The sequence below is a fragment of the Canis aureus genome, chromosome 23 (assembly GCF_053574225.1).
Source record: "Canis aureus isolate CA01 chromosome 23, VMU_Caureus_v.1.0, whole genome shotgun sequence".
Classification (NCBI taxonomy): domain Eukaryota; kingdom Metazoa; phylum Chordata; class Mammalia; order Carnivora; family Canidae; genus Canis; species Canis aureus.
Window position 1 is genome coordinate 15,775,878 of NC_135633.1, and position 7,558 is coordinate 15,783,435.

A 7,558-nucleotide genomic window follows, 5' to 3' on the forward strand; every position below is an offset into this window, starting at 1 on the left:
TTGTGCTTATTAAGTGCTGGGCACTATTCACAATGCCTTACGTGGATTGACTCATTGGGTCCCCAACAGCCTTCTACAGATGAGGAAGCTAAGGCACAGGTGGGTAGGCTGCCCTAGTCTACACAGCGAGTGAGTGGTGAAGCCAGGGTTTGATCTCAGATTTACTGGGCACTTACCGTGTCACCAGCCCTGGCTGGGCACATTACACTTCTGGTCTCATTTCATCCTCACAAGAGGCCACGAGGCAAATGGGCCAGAATGTGGAACCTGGTCTCAACAGGACAGAATTAAGTCTCCCACTGGGCGGAGGGATTCTGAGGGGTTCTGTGGGGCCGATGGATCCTATTGCTTCTTCAGCCTCCTTTGATGCCAACCAGGTCAGGACCCCCTACCCCTAAGGGACTGTGGGTGCTCATGTTCCCACCACGATGCAGAGCTCCTGCCTTGGACTCTGTACAACTAGTACTCAGCACCCCCTGCCTCCCCGGCCTGTAGCGGACCGTGACCTTCACCAGACAGTCCTGGCCGCTCTGTCTCCTGGAAGCCCGTTCTCCTCCAAGGGACAGGAGCCTGTTTCAAGCGTCATCCAGAGCTGAAGTTGCCCATTCCCCTGATGACGACTCTGGGGATCCCCCTAGCTGGGCCCCATACCTGTTTTGCCTGGGCTGGAGCTGCTCACTCTCTGCATGCTGGCCCTGTCACTGGCCCCCGTGATAGGTGCACCTCCAGAGCCATCTCCGATTTACCCTACCAGCCTGCTCTTCCGTGCCCTGAGCCCACAGGCCTGCAGGAAGCCCCCAGACTAGGGCCTCAGTTTCCCACCCCCCGCCCCCGCCCCTACCCTGCAGGGAGAATGCTTGCTCGGGCAAGGAGGCAGCGCTACCCCCTCGCTTGCACCTTAACCTTTGCAGTCAAAGCCAAGAAGAGTGCAACTCGCTTGTGCCTGCCAGCACAGTGGGGCAGCGCATTTTCTGTTCCTGCCAGCACATTTTTCTAGGTCAATGTCAGATCAGGGAAATCCAATACCACATGTCCCAACTTTTTATTTGAAAACAGAGAAGTTGCTTTCCAAAATAAATAGTGTTTACAAGCAAAGGCTGGAGAAGCCTCCATCAGAAATGGACTCGGTGCCCAGGCAAGACAGATTCATCTGGCTCGGTTGCTGCGAGCTCAATGCCAGCACCAGCTCCTCCCCTGGGAGAGGCCCGGCTGGGGGAGACCACGTGTATACGCACATGTGTGTTGATGTGTGCCTGCATGTGCGCGTACACGTGCATTTGTATAAATGTGCATGTGCATGTTTCCTTAAGGGTCTCTGGGTATGATTAGCATATACATGTAAACTGGGGGGGGGGGGCTTTCCACACGTACTTGAGCGTGTAGGTATACAGGCATGTGCACATGGGGAGAGGGGTTTCTACTTGGTGAATCTGTACCCAGCCCCCTTCCCAGAGCCCTAGTCCAGGCTGGAGCCACCTCCCTCCTCTCCTCACCGCTACCTCCCATCTCAGGCCTCACCCAGTTCTTTTTCTCAGCTGAGCTGAGGCTCAGATTTGGATATGCTGCGAATGTATTTCCTCCGTCCTGCATCCTCTCCCCACCCACCCACTGCCCACTGCCACCTGGACTACTTGTACGAGCCAACCGAGTGCCCTTCCTGGTTGGCAGGTTGGGGCCCAGCAATCTGAGCCCAGGGCACATCGGCAGCTCTCTGGTGTCACATCTCCCTGATAGTCACCTCGACTTCACGATCTCCCTCCCGGACCCTCCGACTGGAGCTGCCAGCGCCACCTTCCCCCGTTCCACAGCGCAAAGCCCCACCTGCCCCGCAACCACCTGCTTCATCCAACTCAAGCAATTGAACCACGCTTTCCGAGAGCTGAATGATTTTCTTGCCAAGCCCTCGTGGCTCCCCCACCACAAAAACCTGGGCTCAACTCCCCCTTGGCCCCTCGCATGCTAGCCTGGGCCACCTCCTCGCCCACCTCTGCGCCCGCCCTCGCCCATGCTGTTCCTCTGGCCCAGCACCATCCTCCAGTGCCACTCCTCTGCCATCAGCTCTGCCCATCCCACCCTATGCTCCCTCGCAGACCACATGTCTGATGAGCCCCCTAGCCCTACAGAATGCCTTTCCCGTCGGGCCCTGTATCACTGGAGGACACACTGTCCTGTGTATTGCCTCAGAATTGTTTTCAGGTTGCTTCATGCACTTATCTTGCCCTCCCGCCTCGATTGCAATCTCCTTCTAGAATTAAGCCCTTTGCTCCCTTTGAATAAACTGTGGAGGCTGACACAGGCCTGAACACAGTAGAGACCAGAGATAAGGGCTTTTGTGGGTGGGTGGCTGTAAGAAGACAAAGTCAGTTGGGGTGGTCTGGCCATAGAACCACATGCCAGGCACTGCATCTGATGACTCATCTACCCTACCTCATTTAGTCCTCCCAGTAACCCAGGGGAGCAGGATAATACTGTCCCTATTTCATAGATGACAAAAAAGAGACTGAGAGAGGCTAATGACTTCTCCGGGGTCACAAAATTAGTAAATGGCAAAGTCAGGGGTTCATCCTAGGTCTGTCTGATTCCATTTCTCTGTTCCCTTACAACAACCACAGTAACGGATGGTAGTGTGCTAGAGTCAAGAGCTCTCTAGGTTCTAGAGCACACCCTAATGCAACCTAGAACTTACTCCAGATTAGTGCTATCCAACAGAACTTTCTGCAATGATGGAAATCTTCATCCCTGTGCTGTCTGGTATGGGAGCTGCTGGCAGCTGTGTGGCCACTGGTACCCGGAATGTGGCTCACGTGGATTGTGAATTTTATTTAATTGTGAGTAATTTTAATCTAAATCATCACCTGTGGCTAGTGACTAGCGGCTAGCGGCCCTACTGAGCAGTATAGCCAGAGAGAAGGGCTTGCGATAACGTTCATTCTGAGTAAATAGAGGTTTGCTCTCCCATAGTAGAGCGTTCCTATGAAACCTTTCACAAAGGGCGCCTGGGTGGCTCAGTTGGTTAAGTGTCCAACCTCTGGTTTCAGCTCAGGTCATGATCTCAGGGCCCTGGGATCAAGCCCTGTGTTGGGCTTCAGACTCAATATCGAGTCTGCTTGAGATTCCCTCTCTCTCCCTCTCCCTCTGCCCTCCCGTTTGTCCTGTGTCTCTCTCTCTAAAATAAATAAATGGGGATGCCTGGGTGGCTCAGTGCTTAAGCGGCTGCCTTCGGCTCAGGGTGTGATCCCAGAGTCCCGGGATCAAGTCCCACATCGGGCTTGCTGTGTGGAGCCTGCTTCTCCCTCTGCCTGTGTCTCTGCCTCTCTCTGTGTGTCTCTCATGTTAGTGAAATCTTAAATTAATTAATTAATTAATTAAAATAAATAAAATCTTTAAAGAAAAGAAAGAAAGCTTTCACAAGCCAAAATGGTGTAAAGCAAAGAAGGCATTACCATTAATGTATACACTTAGGCCCAAAATATAACCTCTCAGTCCCCTCAAAACAACCTCTCTATACCTTAAGACGCATCTTAAGCGTCTTAAGCTTTGAACAGACCCAGTTCAAAGCTGTGGCAGCTTGATGCAGGGATGCTGAGCGCCGTTCCCAGGGCGGGAGTTTGAGAGGGCTGCTCTCTCTGCTTGGGGTACCCGTTACCTCTGTAATGGCTCGTGCAAAACAAGGATCGAATATGACGTTTGCCTCTTGCTGTTCTCCATAAAAGCCAAAATCCTCTTTGGGTTTCCTTCAGGGGGCCAAAACAGGTACTAGCACAAGTCTCACAAGAACATTGAGTGGCATAATGTGAACTTTTGAAAAGCAGGGTATCCTTGTATAGAAAATAATAATAATTTTGCAACCAATGAGGCTGCTCTCTGCCACAGACAGCTGGCTCAGGGAGTCCCACCCTCCTGGTTCCACCAGCCATCCCAAGGGGCAGGACCCCGAGAGTCAATGTCCACATAAACCTGTAACCCATTTCAGGCACGCCAGCTCCGAATAATGGCCAAGCTCTCCACCAGCTCCCGGCCCAGGACATTGAAATCATAGGAAGTGCATGTCAGTGAGCACCTTGTCAGCCCTTGCATGGCTTTCTGTCCCCCGTGCCCCCAAACAGCCTGGGCAGGGGCTGGCTTACAAGGAGTGACTCGGAGCCCAGCCTGATGGAGCACGGGGCCCCAGGAATGAGCAGAGCCTTCCTGGCCTTCGATGTCAAGGAGCCTGCAGCCCCACAGTTATTGGAGAGCGGGACCCTGTCACGGCAACAGGACCTAAGGTGGGCTCTGGCCCTGAGGTGGGAGCCCCGAGGGAGCCAGGGATGCCCTTCTCCGCAGCACTTTGGCGCCACCTCTTGGGCACCCGCAGAGTGGCAGTGACGCGAGCTTGCCAGGAGGAGCCAGGGGCTGTCAGAGACCTCCCAGGTCCCAGCAGCCTGGGCCCGCAGGGGCACTTTCCTGCGGGGTCTGGGCACTTAGGAAAGGAAGGGAGAGAAGGAGAGATGGGCAGCCCTGGAGGAGGGGGCTGAGGAGGCTGTTCCCGTGCTGTTCCAGTCTGAAATGGGAACATTCCAGAATCCAGGACCTCATTCACACCTCTATCATTAAACTGTGCCAGGAAAAAAAAATTTTTTAAGGTTTTATTTATTTATTCATGAGAAGAGAGAGAGACAGTGAGTGAGAGAGACAGGCAGAGGGAGAAGCAGGCTCCATGCAGGGAGCCCGACGTGGGATTCGATCCTGAGTCTCCAGGATCACACCCTGGGCTTAAGGCAGGCGCTAAACCACTGAGCCACCCAGGGATCCTGGAAAAAAATTTTTTTAATTAAAAAATAAACTGTGCCAGGCCCTGCATAGGCAGGGAGAAGCCAGCAGGGGTTAACAGGGTGACATAACAGGGTGACTTTGGGAAACAGGGTGAAGCACATGATGTCCGGGCAGGTCTCTGAGGGTAGGAGTTGGCCACCTGCAGAGAGGCAGAGGGAGCTACCTGAGGGCCAAGGCCCGGAGGTGAGAGGGAGAGTGGTTCGCTGGGGGTGGCTCTGGGTGTGTATGGGGAAGGGAGCTGGAGCTGAGGCAGCTGGGGGTGAGGTTAAAGGGACCCAGCTCACCCAGGACCTTGTTTTCTGGAACCCCCAGCCCATCCAGCAGACCCAGAGCCAAACCTCCAGGGCTTCTGAGTTTGAGTGGTTTTACCCAAGGCTGTCCATGACAGGCCCAGAGCTGCCAGCAAATGCAGCAGATGGCAACAGCTAGCTGCCTGGCTCGGTGGTGGAGAGGGCTGCCGGGAGGGGAGGGGAGGGGAGGGGAGAGCCCAGGATGGGGGCTAGAGTCTCTGTCATGGGCTGGTCCCATGACCTGGCAACATTCGTCCTCCCTGGGCCTCAGCCCCCCCATTGCTAAGCTGCAGGGATTGGCCGATGGTCTCAGGTCGGGGTCCTCAAGGAAGGGAGTGAGATACAGAGGCGTTTGTGCTTTGAGGACTCTAGCTCTGCCCAGGTGTGCAGGCGAGGAGCTGTTGCACGCAGATGGGGCTTCCTAAGCTGACTTGAGTCTCTAATCCATCTGTGGGAGAGCCGGGTCCCCCATAGACACCTGGCTGAGGCTTGGGGGCTCAGACTTCAGCCTCACACGATTTCCCCACAGCACCCAAGAAGGCCTGCTTTCAGGGTGCTCAGGTGGGGCCCAGAGCTCTGTCTTGCTCCAAATGTTAGAGGAGCCCACTGAGGGTGAATCCAGAGCCCAGAAAAGACGGAAGGAGGCCAGGGAATCCTTCACGGGGGCTGCAGTCAGCGGCATCTGGAGCTCTGGAGTCCGGGGACCGAAGTCAGGCTGGCCTCTGGCAATCCTCAGGAAGCAGGGTTGGGGGAGACATGACACGAATAACTGACTTAATGGCTTAATGGCAGTGCAGCCCCTGGAAGAATTCCTGCTGCTTCGCCAACACCAGCCAGGAAGCCCATAAGGATATTTCCTAGTACAGATTTAACTGGAACCATTGCGGATCTATGACACCTGCCTGCAAAAAGCACTTCATCCAGGACACCTGGGTGTTCCCCCAACCTGGGGCCCTGGATTCAGGAGGTAAATCAGAGCTGGTGCAAGGAGCGCATCCTGCACGTGCCCCTGTGCAGAGAGGATTGTGAGCAATGGTGGCAGGACTGCCGCACCTCCTACACCTGCAAGAGCAACTGGCACAAGGGCTGGAACTGGACCTCAGGGTATAACCAGTGTCCAGAGGGAGCTGCCTGCCACCCCTTCCATTTCTACTTCCCCACATCTGCTGCTCTGTGCAGTGAAATCTGGAGTCACTCCTACAAAGTCAGCAACTACAGCCGAGGGAGCGGCCGCTGCATCCAGATGTGGTTCGACCCGGCCCAGGGCAACCCCAACGAGGAGGTGGCGAGGTTCTACGCCAGGGCCATGAGTGAGGCTACGCACTGTGTCCTTGGGCCTCTCTTGCTCAGCCTGGCCCTGATGCTGCTCTGGCTACTTAGCTGAGCTCCCTTTATCTCCTGATACCTGCACAGCCCTGCTCTGTTTGGGCCCCACAGCTCCTAGCTTCCTGTTTGTTGGCCAGGGAATAAACCAGGCAACCACCGTGAAAAAAAAAAAAAGGAAAAAAAAAAGAAAAAAAACTGACTTCCCTCCTATTCGAAGCGCTGCCTGCATATCCCAGAGCTCTTGCAAGGCCTCTCGCCGCCCCCGGAGGGCCGCCCAGTGGGGCAGGGCACTAACCACTTAGGCCTCATTTTATGATCATAAAACTTCCCTCCAGGGAGAAATATCAGAGGTCAGCAGCCCAGCCCCATATTTCATAGAACAAGACAAGGAGACCCACATTAGGGAGTGGGTATGTGGGTGGGCCCGAGGGCACGCTGCGAGTCAGCGACAGGAGGAGTAGCTCCAGAGCTCCCCGGGGAGCAGGGCCTGTGGAGGCACGTGTGTTCCGAGTGTGAAATACACACCGAGTTTCAAAGACTTAGTTATCGGGGTGTTGGGGGGAGGGAACATAGAATATCTCACTACTGGTTTTTCTTTTTTTTTTTTTAAGATTTGTTTATTTATTCATGAGAGACAAAGAGAGAGAGAGGTAGAGAGAGAAGCAATCTCCATACAGGGAGCCCGATATGGGACTCGATCCTGGGACTCCAGGATCACGCCCTGGGCTGAAGGCAGGCACCTAACAACTGAGCCACTCAGGTGTCCCTAATTTTTCTTAAAAAAAAAAAAAGGGGGGATCCCTGGGTGGCGCAGCGGTTTGGCGCCTGCCTTTGGCGCAGGGCGCGATCCTGGAGACCCAGGATCGAATCCCACATCAGGCTCCTGGTGCATGGAGCCTGCCTCTCCCTCTGCCTGTGTCTCTGCCTCTCTCTCTCTCTCTCTGTGTGTGACTATCATAAATAAATAAATTTTTAAAAAAGATTTTTATTTATTTATTCATGAGAGACACAGAAAGAGGTAGAGACACAGGCAGAGGGAGAAGCAGGCTAACGCGGGGAGCCCGATGCGGTACTCGATCCCAGGACCCCAGGATCACGCCCTGAGCTGAAGGCAGATGTTTAACCACTGA

At 54.5% G+C, this 7,558-nt stretch overlaps 1 pseudogene; it reads left to right on the top strand.

The window, feature by feature from the left end:
- Positions 1-2,723: 2,723 nt before the first annotated feature.
- On the top strand, positions 2,724-6,542 carry LOC144294465 (folate receptor alpha-like; annotated as a pseudogene).
- Positions 6,543-7,558: the final 1,016 nt, after the last annotated feature.